This window comes from Helianthus annuus, chromosome 8 (assembly GCF_002127325.2).
Source record: "Helianthus annuus cultivar XRQ/B chromosome 8, HanXRQr2.0-SUNRISE, whole genome shotgun sequence".
NCBI classification, from domain to species: Eukaryota; Viridiplantae; Streptophyta; class Magnoliopsida; order Asterales; family Asteraceae; genus Helianthus; species Helianthus annuus.
In genome coordinates this window covers 16400733-16418922 of record NC_035440.2, presented here as the reverse complement: position 1 = coordinate 16418922, position 18190 = coordinate 16400733, and positions in this window count along the sequence as shown.

Genomic DNA, 18190 nt, shown 5'->3' with positions numbered 1-18190 from the left:
GATACCTTCCGTGATGCCCGTAACGAGTTTAAGTTAATATTACGCCCCGTAGGGGCTTTTCGGTCATTTTAAAGACTTTTAAAGGGCTTTTCGAGTTCTACAGGAAATCTGAGTTTCCCGATCAGTTTGTAAAGTCTAAAATACTTTATTTATCATTTAAAATCAGTAGCAACTGGAATCGGGTCAAAAGACCTTGTAGAACTCAAGTTTTGGCCGAAAAGGGCATATTCGGTATTTACCGAACCGTAGCCATAACCGCAGGTTATGAGCAAGGTAAAAATTATTAAAAATCTTTAAAATTCCAAAAATATTATTTTATAATAGTGGGTAAAAGTTTTGGTGACGAAAGCTTGGTTTAGATGGGCGTTACGCTAATTGCGCCGTTTATTACAAAAGTTTACTTTAATCGCGCTATTTAGCATAACTCTCGTTCTAGACCTCGGATTGGCGTGAAACTTTAAGGACATGCTTATAATTTAGTAAGCAAGGTTATGGTCCATTCACGTGTCCGAAATACTCGTTTTATTTTTAAAAGGCCGTTACGGTCAACTTTTAGGCAATTAACGGAAATGCGTAAAAGACTCGGACAATTCATGAACCGGTCACAGAGGCTTATACCACCATGTAACCTGGTCCTAAGAGAGTCCTAAGGCATATCTATACCTCACTAAAACGGGTCAGAACTGAAGTCAAAGCAAAAGTCAAACTTTTGCGACATTCGGCTCCGAACCGGGTTAATATAGCAAATGGTCGATTCAAACGAGCGTAAACAAGTTTATATACTTAATATCATGTTTTATGAGTGCCAAAACAGGTTTCATAGCATATACATTACAGATTATGTATAAAACGGCAAAATAGCTTTCTGTTGACTTTTTAAGTGCACGTTTGACTCGACATTTGACATAGTTAGAGTGGTGATCAGAGGGAACCCTTTTAGGGGTTTATTACCCACATAAATACCAACTCATAACTACTTTTGATCCGACAATTCACTGGACGTTTTGTGAATTATCGCTATAACAACCGTTAGTTACGACGGTTGGGTTTATAAGCTAAATCTATGGAAATACAAGACCAAAATGGATTTGAACGACTTACAGAAGTTGGGTCTTGATTAGGGAACAGAGAGGAATGCTTGAGAGCTTTAGAATGATCAGTAGTTGAGTGTTTGAGTTGTGATGAAGTTATGAGCATAACATGTCTATTTATAGTGCAACAAGGCACCCAAGATCATCACACAACACCCTACACTGATCATGGATGATGGGCAGGTGTCCCATAGAGCTATGGGTCGAGTAGGGGGCGCCCATGCCTCTTTTATTGGCGTTTTGATCATTCACAAGCTCAAAAGGCAAGAAAATACAACTTTCTGCATCTGGGCGTCCAATGCGGCCCGCATGGGAGTTTCCATGCATTTGTACGCGGGTCGCCTGAGATTCAAACTTCAGGCGCGTAAAGGAGGTGGCTCGCGGCCCGCCTCAACTTAGGCCAAAACATCACGCGGGTCGCGAGAGGCCTGTTTTTCAGGTTTTTAAAATCTTTTATAATCATTACGAAATCCTGGTAATTAATAACGAAATCTTTCGTAATTATTAACCTGACCTTTCGGGTTTGAAGGGGTAACTTTGCGGTTTGGCCCTCGGTTAATTACAACTAAGGACCTCGTGTTATTTACCCGCGTTGTTAAGTCCCCGGTTAGTTTATTAATTATTCAGAAAGCCTTAACTTTCACTGTTGACGCTTTTAACCCTTCTCATACGAATTCGATCATAACTTTCTCGTTTTAAAACGGAACTTCGCGGAATTTATTCAGTATATTCTAGTGAGCGTATAATACTGTTACAAAGCCTCGGGAGCGTTAAAGGGTCACTCAGAGGTATAATTAAACATGTTGACACAGTTAACCCCTGTAGCTTGTAATCTCTCACTTTCTCCCGCGTTTCGCTTCCGTACGATCCATGATTTATTCGTTTGAAGGTACAAGCATTTATTCAGGGTTACCATACAGTATATTTACCCTTGTTTGACATTTATAACCCTCGAATTTACATACATTCAAGGTTTGTCAATGTTAGTCCTTTATTTAATATCAATGCCACGTGTAATCAAATGACACGTGTTAACACATCATTGGACACAAAAATTCGAGGTGTTACATCCTCACCCCCTTAAAATAAATCTCGACCCGAGATTTACTCAAATAAATAGGGGTATTTTTCTTTCATTGTGGCTTCGACTTCCCACGTATATTCGGGACCTCTACGAGCATCCCATTTGACCTTTACAATCGGTACGTGCTTTCTTCGAAGCTTTTTCACCTGTCGATCTTCAATCGACAAAGGTTTTTCTACAGACTTTAAGCTCTCATCTATATGCACATCTGTGTGTGGAATCACCAATGATTCATCGGCGAAACACTTTTTGAGATTGCAGATGTGGAACACATTGTGAATTCCATTGAGCTCTTCAGGCAAGTTCTACTTATAGGCAACTGACCTGACACGTTCAATGACCTCAAAAGGTCCTATGTATCTCGGACTCAGCTTGCCCTTCTTGCCGAAACGCATCACCCCTTTCCAGGGCGACACTTTAAGCAACACCTTTTCACCTACATCAAAGTGAAGGTCCTTACGCTTTGGATCAGCGTAGCTTTTCTGCCTATCACGGGCAGCCTTGAGACGTTCCCGTATCTGGACAATCTTGTCCGTTGTCTGGAAAACTATCTCTGGTCCCGATAATTGGACCTCTCCTACTTCTGCCCAACAAACATGCGATCTACATTTCCTACCGTATAATGCCTCGAAAGGCGCAGCCTTTATGCTGGTATGGTAGCTATTATTGTAGGAGAATTCGATTAGGGGTAGGTTCTTATCCCAGTTACCACCTAAATCGATAGCACATGCGCGTAGCATGTCCTCTAGTGTTTGAATGGTACGCTCACTCTGACCGTCCGTCTGTGGATGGTAAGCCGTACTGAAGTTCAAACGCGTGCCCAAAGATTGCTGGAAAATCTTCCAGAAGTGAGACGTGTACCTGGTATCCCTGTCGGAGATAATAGTCACAGGTATGCCGTGTAAAGCTACAATCTTATCAACATAAAGTTGGGCTAACATATCGGAGTTATACGTCTCTTTGATGGGTAAGAAATGAGCTGATTTAGTCAGCCTATCGACTATAACCCATATTGTATCGTTTCCTTTCCTGGTCTTGGGTAACTTGGTTATGAAGTCCATAGTTACGCATTCCCACTTCCACTCGGGAAGCTCAGGCTGTTGTAGCAAGCCAGACGGCTTTTGGTGCTCGGCTTTGACTTGAGCACAAGTCAAGCACTTTGCTACATGGGCGGCCACAGACTTTTTCAAGCCTATCCACCAATAGTTCGCCTTTAAATCTTGATACATCTTGTCTGCACCAGGATGGACAGAATATTTGGAACTATGGGCTTCCTGGAGGATAACATCTCGTAGTCCTCCATAAATCGGAACCCATATTCGTCCGTTTAATCTAAGGATTCCATCCTTGCTAAGAGTCAACTGTTCTTCAGTTACTCCTAACTTTTCATTAGGATAATTAGCTTCCAACACCGCCTCTCGCTGTGCAGCTAATATCCTTTCAATTAAATTGTTCTTGACCTCAATGCTCTTGGCATTGATTCGAATAGGTTTTACCCTTTCTTTCCTGCTCAAGGCATCAGCGACTACATTCGCCTTGCCGGGATGGTACCTGATCTCGCAATCATAGTCATTCAAGGTTTCCATCCAACGACGCTGCCTCATGTTCAACTCTTTCTGATTGAACAGGTGCTGGAGGCTTTTGTGATCAGAATAAATCACAAATTTAATACCATAAAGGTAATGCCTCCACAATTTCAGTGCAAATACAACGGCACCCAACTCCAAGTCGTGGGTGGTGTAATTCTTTTCGTGCACCTTTAATTGCCTTGAAGCATAGGCAATCACCTTGCCCTTCTGCATAAGCACACACCCCATGCCTGTGTGTGATGCATCGCAGTAAACTACGAATTCGTCTGTACCTTCCGGTAATGTCAACACAGGTGCGTTGCTTAGCTTCTGCTTCAGAACTTCGAAGGACTCTTGCTGCTTTGGGCCCCAAATAAACTTTTCCTTCTTCTTGGTTAGGGAGGTTAAGGGTGCAGCAATCCTCGAAAAATTTTCAATAAACCTCCTGTAGTATCCTGCCAATCCCAGGAAACTATGAATTTCGGTAGGCGTCTTTGGCTCTTGCCAGTTCATGACCGCCTCTACCTTAGCGGGATCCACTTGGATACCACGCTCACTTACAACGTGACCTAAAAACTGAACCTCTCGTAGCCAGAATTCACAATTTGAGAATTTGGCGTAGAGTTTCTCACGCTGTACTAATTCGAGAATGCAACGGAGGTGCTTCTCGTGGTCAGCTTGGTTCTTGGAATATATAAGGATATCGTCGATGAAGACTATGACAAATTTGTCCAAATACGGCTTGCAGACGCGATTCATGAGATCCATGAACGCAGCCGGTGCATTTGTGAGCCCAAAAGGCATCACTAGGAACTCGTAATGACCATAGCGAGTCCTAAATGCTGTCTTATGTACATCTTCATCTCTGACCCTTAGCTGATGATAGCCCGACCTTAAGTCGATCTTTGAGAAGTAGCTCGCTCCTTGCAGCTGATCGAACAGATCGTCGATCCTTGGCAAAGGATATCTATTCTTTATGGTAACTTTGTTCAGCTCACGGTAATCGATGCACAACCGCATCGATCCGTCCTTCTTCTTTACAAATAGGACAGGTGCTCCCCAGGGAGACGAACTAGGTCTGATAAAACCTTTTGCCAATAATTCATCCAACTGGGTTCTCAGTTCCTTCATTTCAGTAGGAGCTAGCCTGTAAGGTGCTCTAGCTATAGGAGCTGCTCCTGGTATGATATCTATTCTGAATTCCACTTGTCTATCTGGTGGTAAACCAGGTAGTTCTTCAGGAAAAACCTCGGGATATTCAGAAATGACAGGAAGATCCTCGATCTTCGGCTTAGGTTCTTCAATTATCACATGAGCCATGTAAATTACACAGCCTCTGTTCAAACACCTAGAAGCCTTGAGCATAGACACATCTTCGGGCAGTCCATACTGCGTGTCTCCTCGAATGGTAAGCGATTCACCACTCGGGGTCTTTAGCACTATATGCCTCTTGCCGCAAATGATTTGGGCCTGATTACGGGATAACCAGTCCATGCCTAGAACTATGTCGAAACCCGCTAGTTTGAAGGGAAGTAGAGATAGAGGAAAAGAATGGTTCTTAATGGACATTTCACATCCCTCTAGAACAGTGGAGACGGTTTCTATCGTGCCGTCTGCTAATTCTACCTCGTATTTCATATCTAGGGTTTTGATCGGCATATTCAATAGTTTGCAAAATTTTTGGTCTACAAAGGATTTATCGGCGCCTGAATCGAAAAGTACTCTTGCAAATATATCATTTACGAGAAAAGTACCTGTAAGCACATTGTCGTTCAGCACAGCCTCCTTTGCATCCATGCGGAAGACTCTAGCATTAGTCTTCTTTGTCTCCTCCGCCTTCCTGGTATTCTTAGGGCAGTTACTCTTGATATGCCCCGTTTCATTGCAACCGTAGCAGGTTGCGTCCTTGATTTTCTTACAATCCACAGTCTTATGATCCTTGGACTTGCATAGTCCACAGGAGGAAGTCTTTGGCTGCGACTGTGAATTCGATGCAAACCTACATTTCCCAGAATGGGGTTTCTTGCAGATTTTGCAATTGGGCCTTTCACCAGTTTGCCCATCCTTCTTTGCTTCAGCCCCTCTCTTGCCGTCACCGTTTCCACGGTGCTTCTTTCCTGACTTTCGTGAGGTATCATCCTCACGTTTCCTCTTCTCAGCCTCCTTGCTCCTTAGCGTCCTCAGACGGACAACATCTAAAGTGAGAGACAAGGAGAGGTCAGTAACTGACCTGAAGGTCGTCGGCCGAGAGGCCTTTACACTCGCCTTTATCGCAGGCTCCAAGCCCCCAATGAAACGGGCGATTCTTCTAGATTCTGGTGTCACAAGGTACGGAACCAGGCGAGACATCGTATTGAAGCTCGTCAAATAAGCCTGGCAGTCCAGGTTCGTCATCACCAGTGACACAAAGTCAGCCTCGATCTTCTCAACCTCATGCTGAGGGCAGTAGTTTTCCTTAATGAGAGCAATAAATTCCTCCCATGTCATCTTGTATAAAGCAGACTTACCTGATGCCTGCACCAACGCTCTCCACCATGCCAGGGCCTCGCCCTTAAATGACTGGGACACAAACTTCACCACATCCTTCTCTGCGCACCCACTGATGTCCACAATAGTGTCCATCTCATCTAGCCAGGTGATACAATCAACAGCACCTTTCTCCCCTGTGAATTCCCGGGGCTTACAAGACACGAAGTACTTGTAGGTGCAACCCTTGGCACCGGACGCATCAGTATATTCTCGTTCACGATGAATACTATTCTCAGTGGACGAGTGATTATCGTCATCTTTCTTGGGTTTGGAGAGTGGTTTGGATTGTGACTTTGGTTTGGAGGGTGGTTTTGATACGGTTCTGCCTTGGGACTCAGTATATTGACGATCCAGAGCTGCCTGAACAGCATTGTCAATTAGAGCCTTTAACTGTGCGCCTGTCAGATGCACTGGCGCATTGTCGTAGTCATCTTCATTTGTATGGTTGTTCTCTCCATTGGGATCCGCCATTGTAACTTGAATCTGTTACAGAAGATAACAAAATTTTTATTCAGGAGATTATTATATAATTGTCTTTTATGACAATTTGTCGACCATGGTAACAGAGACCATATTTGGTTAACTTATTACTCATTAAATCTTAGGATTTGAATATATCCTATTTTAGCTATATCAATAATATTGGCGGCATAAAGCCTAATCACGAGGATGTTTTATAATATTAGCCGAGATTTAAGAGAATCAAAGGCATAGAGATTTGAACCGTAGTTCCTTTATCTCTTTCTGACAGGGAGTCATAGACCACCACTGTCTTTTGTCCTTATAAGACAATTATTACGGCCCATAGGCACTACACCTCTAATGGATGTTTTAATATGGTTGGCCCGTAGGCACTACATCACTTAATGGATGTTTTAATAAGTGATCATCTCTATTGATGATTTAACCCATGATTTATAAATCATTTAGTTGGGTTTTGAAATCCTTAAAGGATTATTGTATAATAATGACGCGCGTGATTTTAACGAATCACATCTGCCATGATTGTTAACATGCTTGCAGCGGTTAACAGGGAATCTGAATCTTTTAATTAAGTCCTACCATCTTGGCCGGATCTTAAAAGACACCAGGCTAGGTTTCACTCGTAAGATTCTTTATTTAGGCAGATCAATTTAAAAGGAATGGTTTGATTTATTTCATACATATTAAAACAAAACTCATAACATACATTCCATAATCTCAAACACAATCACATATTGCCCTAAATGGGTCTTTCAAATAGTACATACCTCCATAGAGGTTTAAAATAAGTGATAAGTCCACGCAGGGACTAACATAAAATAAGGGTCCATGCAAGGACTAAAAGATAAGTCCACGTAGGGACTGAAATACGATAAGTGTCCACGCAGGGACTTATTTCAAAATAGAAATTAGTACAACTATTAGGGGCTAGTGGTCACGTTTCTTCTTTTTGCCCTTTAGTAGGTTCGCCAAGCCTTTGAGAAATCCTCGGTGGCTTTTCTTCTCTTCCTCGAACTCTCTCTCCACACGATCTAGTCGATGGAGTATCTCTTCCTGTTCAGGAGGAGAGAAACGTGGTTGTGGCGCTTGTTGCGGAACTGGAGGTCTGGGAGGTATTGGATACCCATGAGCTGAGTAGTCCGGTGCTCCCATGTTCCCATGAGCTCCGTCAGGGTAGCGTGCATTATATCTAGCCGACACCACATATGGGTCGCGGTCATAATTGTAGTTGTAATGTGCTTGTGACGGTTCGAACGGGTTGTAAGCCGTTGGACCCGTGTAAGCAGGTATGGGTTGGTCATACCCAAATGGCGGCGAATTTGGTGCAGCTGGTGCGGAGTTCGCCTCCTGTATAGGACTTGAAGGCCCTTCTTCTTGTAGTGGCGGATAGTGGCTACTACTAGAGTGTCGAGGGGTTCTGAAGTGGATACCCCCTCTTCCTCGTGTGGACATACGAGCATTTGTCCTCCTACGCCTTGGCGGATCAGGCATTACTGGTTGCGCCGGTGGCGGAGGTGGTGGCGTAACTGCCACAAAGCGTGAATCCTCAGAGGGATCCTGCGGATGTCGCGGTTGTTGTGATGTCTGTTGAGGTGGTGTGTAGTACCACTCATGTCGGTCAAACAACGCTTGGAAACTGTCTGGTCCCTGATAGGGTGTGCCATGGAAGGATGACCCATCAGAGACTTCTGTTGGATGCGTGGGCGTACCACGAGCAGGTTCTGTTGGATCAGTATCTTCATCCATATGGTCTTCGGAGAAGTGATCTTGTGGCCCTAATGGAACAAAGCCTAAAGGTTCCTGTATGTAGTCAGCTGGATTAAACTGACCTATGAAGTATGGAGTAGGGTCGTCGTAATTTCGGTGCGATACCGAACGTTGTAGAGGTATGAAGGAAGGTTGCGGGTTGTTGGGATCATTCTCTGAATTTGGCCCAAAGGAGTGCCGGTATGATGGCGTCGAGCTGTGCGAGGTGGATGCCTCGCAGGTTCGTAAAGATCTCTTCGTCGTTGGGGTTCTTCGCTCCTTGTCATTGAAGGAGGTCTTGTACCAGAAGGTCCGGCTTCGTGATCGTGATGAGTAACGATCTCTCCTCTGCCTCTTCTTCCCCTTCCTCTTCCTCGGAATATCACTGGCATCATTTTTCCTGCTTTATAAAACTTTAAATACCAATAATAAAAGAAAAAGACAAAATTGGAATAACAATTCAAATTTGTCCTAAGTTCTTGTCTAGACTCAAGTATGTGCAATTGTGCCATTGAGATTAAACACATTGCCTAACGTGTTTAATTCACTCAATGTTGGCTCTGATACCAACCTGTCACACCCCTATTTCCACGTGTATCACCGGTGGGCCCGGTGGGGGATTACCGTGACGTAGTTGGCAACAATATAGTCAACCACACAATTATATAAATGCACAGCGGAAGCTTTAAAGATAAATATATACTTCAACCTCTGGTGGTAATATCAAATGTATTACAGAAGTCGAATGTATCCACAGCGGATCAAAATAATAATAAAATATTGTTCATTCAGATACGGCATCGAGTTTGCGAGACTATTCGTGATGCCTAGGAAGCTATTACCAGCCCATTTCGTATAGTACCTGCACTTAATCTTTTGGGGAAAAATACGTCAGTCTACACTGGTAAACACATTCAACTGACACATTTGAAAATGTTTATTTTAAAATTGATTTGAATGCACAAGGCACAAACTCTTTTATAACTTGGGAAAATTATTAAAATCTTGTGAACGTATTACATGTTCTTTTATGCGTTCAGTAGCCCGGATCGTGCCGGGTTAAAGACTAATAGACACACCACATTGCGTAAAACCGTAGTATAGAAACCAACGGCTACGTCTTTTAATTAAATGTCGACAATATATACCGGGTGTACGCCTACACCGGGATGTCGATGGTCGTGGCCATTTCGTAAAATGATGCCAAGGATATCCGGGACAACGGTCATTAACCCCCCAAAGGCTTTTAAGAAACAAAACTGTTTAAATGAGCCGATCATAATATTTAATTAACCACCTAAGCGATGGAAGATATGATGCTCAATCAAGCGGTAAATATTATACCGTATCCCAAGCCCATATAGGGGAAATAAGTTAAAAGTATTTACCTTTGCAAGTATATTCCTTAATTTGATTAAATCACCGATAGCTTTTACTGGGGCTCCTAATCTGGAACGAAGGTTTTAATTAACCTCTTAGAATCCTAACGGGTCTTATATTAGCCGTAGCCTAGACCGGTTGGTTCCGATATATAGGTATGGTTTAATCGCGTGAAAAGCGAAAACCGAGAATGGAATGTGATTCTGCCCCAAACAAGTTCAGAGACTTGTTTTATATGGGTTCAAGGTTCACACTCTGGGTTTTGGGGTCCAAATAATATAATTTGACCCGTATCGGCTAATTTACGAAAACTAGTTTCATAAGCCGAACCGTGCGCTCTATAGGCGAAACGGTTAACCATTAGAGTCTTACGTTTATTTCCTAAGTCAATATGCCTTAAAGAGGTTGTGGTATCAGTAGGATACCTTCCGTGATGCCCGTAACGAGTTTAAGTTAATATTACGCCCCGTAGGGGCTTTTCGGTCATTTTAAAGACTTTTAAAGGGCTTTTCGAGTTCTACAGGAAATCTGAGTTTCCCGATCAGTTTGTAAAGTCTAAAATACTTTATTTATCATTTAAAATCAGTAGCAACTGGAATCGGGTCAAAAGACCTTGTAGAACTCAAGTTTTGGCCGAAAAGGGCATATTCGGTATTTACCGAACCGTAGCCATAACCGCAGGTTATGAGCAAGGTAAAAATTATTAAAAATCTTTAAAATTCCAAAAATATTATTTTATAATAGTGGGTAAAAGTTTTGGTGACGAAAGCTTGGTTTAGATGGGCGTTACGCTAATTGCGCCGTTTATTACAAAAGTTTACTTTAATCGCGCTATTTAGCATAACTCTCGTTCTAGACCTCGGATTGGCGTGAAACTTTAAGGACATGCTTATAATTTAGTAAGCAAGGTTATAGTCCATTCACGTGTCCGAAATACTCGTTTTATTTTTAAAAGGCCGTTACGGTCAACTTTTAGGCGATTAACGGAAATGCGTAAAAGACTCGGACAATTCATGAACCGGTCACAGAGGCTTATACCACCATGTAGCCTGGTCCTAAGAGAGTCCTAAGGCATATCTATACCTCACTAAAACGGGTCAGAACTGAAGTCAAAGCAAAAGTCAAACTTTTGCGACATTCGGCTCCGAACCGGGTTAATATAGCAAATGGTCGATTCAAACGAGCGTAAACAAGTTTATATACTTAATATCATGTTTTATGAGTGCCAAAACAGGTTTCGTAGCATATACATTACAGATTATGTATAAAACGGCAAAATAGCTTTCTGTTGACTTTTTAAGTGCACGTTTGACTCGACATTTGACATAGTTAGAGTGGTGATCAGAGGGAACCCTTTTAGGGGTTTATTACCCACATAAATACCAACTCATAACTACTTTTGATCCGGCAATTCATTGGACCTTTTGTGAATTATCGCTATAACAACCGTTAGTTACGACGGTTGGGTTTATAAGCTAAATCTATGGAAATACAAGACCAAAATGGATTTGAACGACTTACAGAAGTTGGGTCTTGATTAGGGAACAGAGAGGAATGCTTGAGAGCTTTAGAATGATCAGTAGTTGAGTGTTTGAGTTGTGATGAAGTTATGAGCATAACATGTCTATTTATAGTGCAACAAGGCACCCAAGATCATCACACAACACCCTACACTGATCATGTCTCTTTTATTGGCGTTTTGATCATTCACAAGCTCAAAAGGCAAGAAAATACAACTTTCTGCATCTGGGCGTCCAATGCGGCCCGCATGGGAGTTTCCATGCATTTGTACGCGGGTCGCCTGAGATTCAAACTTCAGGCGCGTAAAGGAGGTGGCTCGCGGCCCGCCTCAACTTAGGCCAAAACATCACGCGGGTCGCGAGAGGCCTGTTTTTCAGGTTTTTAAAATCTTTTATAATCATTACGAAATCCTGGTAATTAATAACGAAATCTTTCGTAATTATTAACCTGACCTTTCGGGTTTGAAGGGGTAACTTTGCGGTTTGGCCCTCGGTTAATTACAACTAAGGACCTCGTGTTATTTACCCGCGTTGTTAAGTCCCCGGTTAGTTTATTAATTATTCAGAAAGCCTTAACTTTCACTGTTGACGCTTTTAACCCTTCTCATACGAATTCGATCATAACTTTCTCGTTTTAAAACGGAACTTCGCGGAATTTATTCAGTATATTCTAGTGAGCGTATAATACTGTTACAAAGCCTCGGGAGCGTTAAAGGGTCACTCAGAGGTATAATTAAACATGTTGACACAGTTAACCCCTGTAGCTTGTAATCTCTCACTTTCTCCCGCGTTTCGCTTCCGTACGATCCATGATTTATTCGTTTGAAGGTACAAGCATTTATTCAGGGTTACCATACAGTATATTTACCCTTGTTTGACATTTATAACCCTCGAATTTACATACATTCAAGGTTTGTCAATGTTAGTCCTTTATTTAATATCAATGCCACGTGTAATCAAATGACACGTGTTAACACATCATTGGACACAAAAATTCGAGGTGTTACATTGAGTTTGCCCGACTTGTGTTTGATGGTAAAAGTGAACGCTTGCAAGAATTCGACCCATTTAGCATGACGGGGCTGTAATTTATGTTGACCCTGGATATACTTTAACGCCTCATGATCTGAATGCAGAATAAACTCTTTAGAAACAAGATAATGTTGCCAGTGATCCAAAGCCCTAATAATGGCATAAAACTCTTTGTCATATGTCAAGTATCGTCGTTTCGCATCATTAAGCTTCTCGCTAAAATAGGCAATAGGACGCCCCAACTGTGACAAAACAGCTCCAATTCCCCCCCTGAAGCATCACACTCAACTTTAAATACTTCATCAAAACAGGGCAGCGCCAAAACCGGAGTGGAGGACAATTGCTTCTTGATCTATTCGAAGGCGGTTTGGGCCTGTGATGTTGATGTGCTGAAAATGGGTTAATTAAAAACAACTAAAATTACCCTAATTCTAGACTCTCTAAGCTTTAAATTTATAAAACTAAGACTCTCTAAACCCTAAACCACACGACCGGCAAGTGTACCGATCGATGCAGTATAGCCTAAGGAAGTCCGAGTATCGAACCCAAGAGACTCTACTGATTACGCTAAGACTCTATCTAGACTTAAACTGACACGACTTAACTAATTGATTATTGATTGGGGGGGGGGTTTCTAAATATCCTAAAAATATAATTAAAAATAAACTAACTAGACGAACCAGACGCAACTCACACGAAGGTTGAACTCAAGGATGGTGAAGGAACTACCTAGACAGGAATCCTGATTGCTTTTAGTTATGATTATATTTGAAAGTTGTCTGCTATGGAACCGGGATCTTAAAATTCTCACCTCTCGGGAAATCTAAGGACCCCTAACCCTTCTCAAGAGCACGCTAAGATCCCCTAAAGGTTGTTAAATTACCGGTTATTAGACTCCTTTACAAGACATCTAATGGGTTTATAAAAGTATCCTAAAAGGCTCACTCCCTTACGAGACCTAAACCTAGGATAGGCTTGTTTTCTCAGCTAGACTTGCTAGACAGCAGCCAAAAGGTTAACTTCCTAAGAAGGACCCACCTTGCGGTTTAATCACTTAGACATAGCAATAATCTCGCACCTTGCAGCTATTGATGATTAGTAGAGCATTTGATTTTATAAAAATACCAATTATTACTTCTAAGGTTAGTTACGTAATTTCACCTTAAAGAGTTAAAGATTTATTATGTGATATAGACACTCACCAAAACCTAAAACCCTAGCATGACTCTATTATGTGATAAAGACCGTCACCAAGATTCATGCGAAGCAATAATCAATATTTAAATAACATCAAGCACGCAAACACATCTAACTGATAGAACAAGCCGTTTACAATTTATAAATAAACCATAGCTTCCAAAAATCCATAATATAATCAAAACATATAGCAATCAGTCATCCATGTCTAGGTAGTAACAAGAAGTCTAGCCAATAATCATTGTCAAAAACATAATAGCAAACTTAAACAAATCTGAATTCATCTTTAAACAATAAAAAACAAACGAAAACCGAAGAACAAGAAGATATAACCCGTGAACTTCGATCCCGAGTGCTCCTCGATGATTCCTTGGCTTCCCGAATGTCCTAGAACTCCAAAACAGCCTTCTACAAGCTCCAAAAATCGCCTAAGTTCGTCTCTCTGTGCGTCTCCCCTCAAGCTTCTGATGTATGCGTAGAGATATCCCCTCTCTTTATTTATATTTGTCAACCAATAAAAAAAACCTTTGCATCGCCCCCAAGATGTTTGTGCGTCTGATGTGTTCAGCCCAATGTAGCCGTAGCCCCCATCTTTGATAGAATGGGCTTTGGCCCAACAATCATAGTGGCCGCCTTCACGTTTGCGTACTATTGTTTGCTGCTAATCCCCAAACCAACCGACTTCTTCCAACAAATAATAAGATGTATATATCTCCATAAAGAAAACCCATTGCATGACTTTACGAAATCGCTGTGGCCTGGGACCTTTCACGGCCCAATATCGATCGTCCAATTATGTGTAGAAATATCATTTAAAAGCCCACTCTCAAAGAATTAATAGCAATGGCAATTATGAGAGGTCAATACAATAAACTCGGTCAACATCTGCTAAACTTTTATTTCAACAATGGGACCCATATTGCACATGAATCCTTCATTTAGATTCTTTTGTCGTGACTTTATGATGAATTAATTAAGTTTCAAACACTTGCTGATTATGGTCCCTCAAATTTCCAATACTTGTCATGATAATTTTCCACTTTCGTTTTTATTGCAACTCAGGCCCCTCTAGCTTATAAAATAGAGATAGTGGCCTCGGCCCACTCACATAAAATAGCGGCGCTTTTACTCCGGTCACTGGCGCCCCATTCTGCTCAATTAGCTGGTTGTTTCCATATTACTCGTTTTCGATCCATTTGCACAAGGACCTGACAAAACACAAAATAATATAATATACTACTAAAAACTAAGTAAAACAAATAAAACTTATACAATAATTATACAATTTACACGAGACAAATATGTGTATTTTAACCCACATCAGATGTCCAAGTAAAACTTTTGGACTTGGTTACTTCAATCATTGGGGCCACAATAGTACTAAAATTCTTGATAAAACGCCTGTAGAACGAAGCAAGGCCATGGAAGCTTCGAACATGGTGAATAGATTGGGGAACTGGCCAATCAGTTATGGCTTGGATTTTCTTATCATCAACTTGGATTCCCTGTTTAGAAACTAAATAACCAAGGAAAGTGACTTTGCTAGCAAAAAACTCAAATTTATCCAAGTTCCCATATAGCCTTTCCTGATCGAGCAGTTTGAACAAATATGACAGATGAGATCGATGTTCATCCGGTGTTTTGCTGTACACAAAGATGTCATCAAAGTAGACAACAATAAAACTACCCAAGAACGGTTTTAAAACCTGATTCATCAGTCGCATGAAAGTGCTTGGTGCATTCGACAAGCCGAATGGCATAACAAGCCACTCGTATAGCCCCTCCTTGGTTTTGAAAGCCGTTTTCCACTCGTCCCCTTCGTAAATCCGTATTTGATGATAACCACTTCTCAAATCAACCTTGGAGAAGATAGTGGCTCCGTGTAGCTCATCTAGCAAATCATTCAACCTCGGTATGGGAAAACGGTATTTGATGGTGATTTTATTAATTGAACGACTATCCATGCACATATGCCATTCCCCATTTTTCTTGGGTACAAGCAGGGTAGGAACTGCACAAGGACTGAGGGACTCACGAATCAGCCCCTTTTCCAACAGCTGGTCAACCTATTTCCTGATCTCATTGGTCTCTTGGGGGTTAGTGCGATAGGCTGGCTTATTAGGCAGGGCAGAACCAGGAATCAAGTCAATCTTGTGTTGAATAGAGCGTTTAGGGGGTAGGCCAGGGGGAATCTCAGCTGGAAAAACTTGAGTGTATGATTTCTGCAGGGGTTGAATAAAAGGATGGGGTACTGGTTTAGGTTGGTCCTTGTCATCATCAAGCCCTAACAGGATGAGCTCTTTGACGGAGTGATATTCATGTTGCTCAGATTCCAGTAATGTACTCAGGTTTGGTGATGGCTTGGGGGAGGGTATCGAAGGGGTGATCGGAGTAAGTACGATTTTGTGGTTGTTAGGAAGGAAAGAGTACGTGTTAAGGTATCCGTCATGGACGGCGCGTCGGTCAAATTTCCAGGGACGCCCCAATAATACATGACACGCATCCATCGGGACAACGTCACACCACAGATCGTCGGTATAAGACTTACCGATGCTTAGGGACAGTAAAACTCGGTGAGACACGCGAATACCTTTATCCTGATTCAGCCACTGTATAACATAGGGGGAAGGGTGAGGTTGGGTAGGAAGGTTTAGTTTAGTAACTAAGGTCTGAGACGCGACATTAGTACAACTGCCCCCATCGATTATCACTGAACAGACCTTCTGAGCAATTGTACAACGGGTGTGTGGAAGATCGATTCCCTCTGAAGGTTCTCATCGGGAACTAAAGTGGTACTCAACGCACGTCGGACCACCAAACACGGTCCTTCATCGGGACCGGTGACCTCTTCTTCATCTGCGTTGGGTATTACATGGGTTAGACTTGACTCAGACCCAAATTCATAGCCACCAGCAAGTTCAAAATTTGCCAGGGAGATGATTTGCTTAGTGGGACACTCGGAAGCGATGTGCCCTAAACCTTAACATCGGAAACATCGGCGAGGGGCTTTCGGGGGTTCGGTGGTGTTACTGGGTGAAGGTGGTGTTCTTGCGGAAATGGGTGGGGCGGACATTTGAAGGATGAGGCGGGCTTCTGATAGGCGTTAGGCTTAATAGAGGACCGGCTGGAGTCCAGCTTTCCTTTGGCCCGCTGTTGTGAATCCACTTTGTGGGCCAGAAGTGTTAATTCAGCTAGGGTTTGGTATGAGTGTAATTCAACGATGTTTGCAACACGGGGTTCAAGTCCCCCCAAATAGCGTACTAGGGTTTGAGGATCATCCTCAGGGATATCACACTTCATCAGTAAATATTCAAATTCACGTGAAAATTCTTCAACCGTCCCTGTCCCCTGTTTCAGCGAGTGTAATTGGGAAAAACCGTTCTGAACATAGTACGTTGGAAGGAATTTTGCTTCAGTTTTGCTTTCATCTTTGGCCAAGTCTGGATCTTCTCTTTCCCAGATCGCTCACGCTTCAAGCAGGTATTTGACCACCAGGTTCATGCATACTTACGGAGCTTAAGAGCGACAATTTTAACCTTGTTGTCCTCCGTGGACTACTTATAATCAAAAACCCGTTCCACCGTCCACAACCATTCGATAAACTCATCAGGATCCAACTTACCATCGTACTCCGGAATATCAACTTTGATGTCATTCGGATGCCAACCGTTTGCACCGCCTTTATTAACCGACCCGCCTGAGGAATTTTCATCATCTTGACTCCGGGATACCACCAACTCATGAATTTGTTCTTGCATAGCCTGCATTTTCTGTGCCATTTCCTTTTTATCAGCCTCCAACGTCTCCAAAATCTTCTTCAATTCAGTGCTTTTGCGGGTATCCATAGCTCTGATACCAAATGTCACAGCCTCCGATCCCTATCTCCCGGGAACGGGCGGCCGTGAGCCAGTTTCGGTGGTATCACATTTATTTATTCAATTTGGCAGCGGAAATTTTCATCAGGATCGTAGTTAGGAAATATTTTAATCAGAGTAAACCACCATGTTTATAACATTAAACATATGGGTAAAAACCCAAGTTTTCAATACACACGTTTCATAGGAATACATCCTATTTATTTGAATAAAAACATCCATTTTATTCTTAGGTAACTTTATTGCCACTTTTCCAAGCCTTCAGTGCTGTCCAGCTGGCTTCTATTTGGCTTTCACATTTTGTTACCTGAAACGCGTTTTAAAAACATTTTGTCAGTGGGAAATACTGGTGAGTGAATCCCAGTTTAATCAAGTTTGAGTAAAAACCAATTTGCAGTATTGAGGGCACATCCGCAATTACATTTGTATTCAAGACATCACAATTAACATCAGTGGTACGGTCATACTCAACATATGGGATGTTACCACGCCAGTAACCAATTTTGTATACAAAACCCCAACATACCCACTATAATTGTATTCTTTACAAATACTCAATAACTGTCATTTGCATGAAAAGGTATTTAAGGTTTTGTAAAAACAGTTAATAAAAAGGAGATTACTCACAAAAATGAGTACATAAAAAGAAGGATCACTCACAAAAATGAGTTCATAAAAAGAAGGA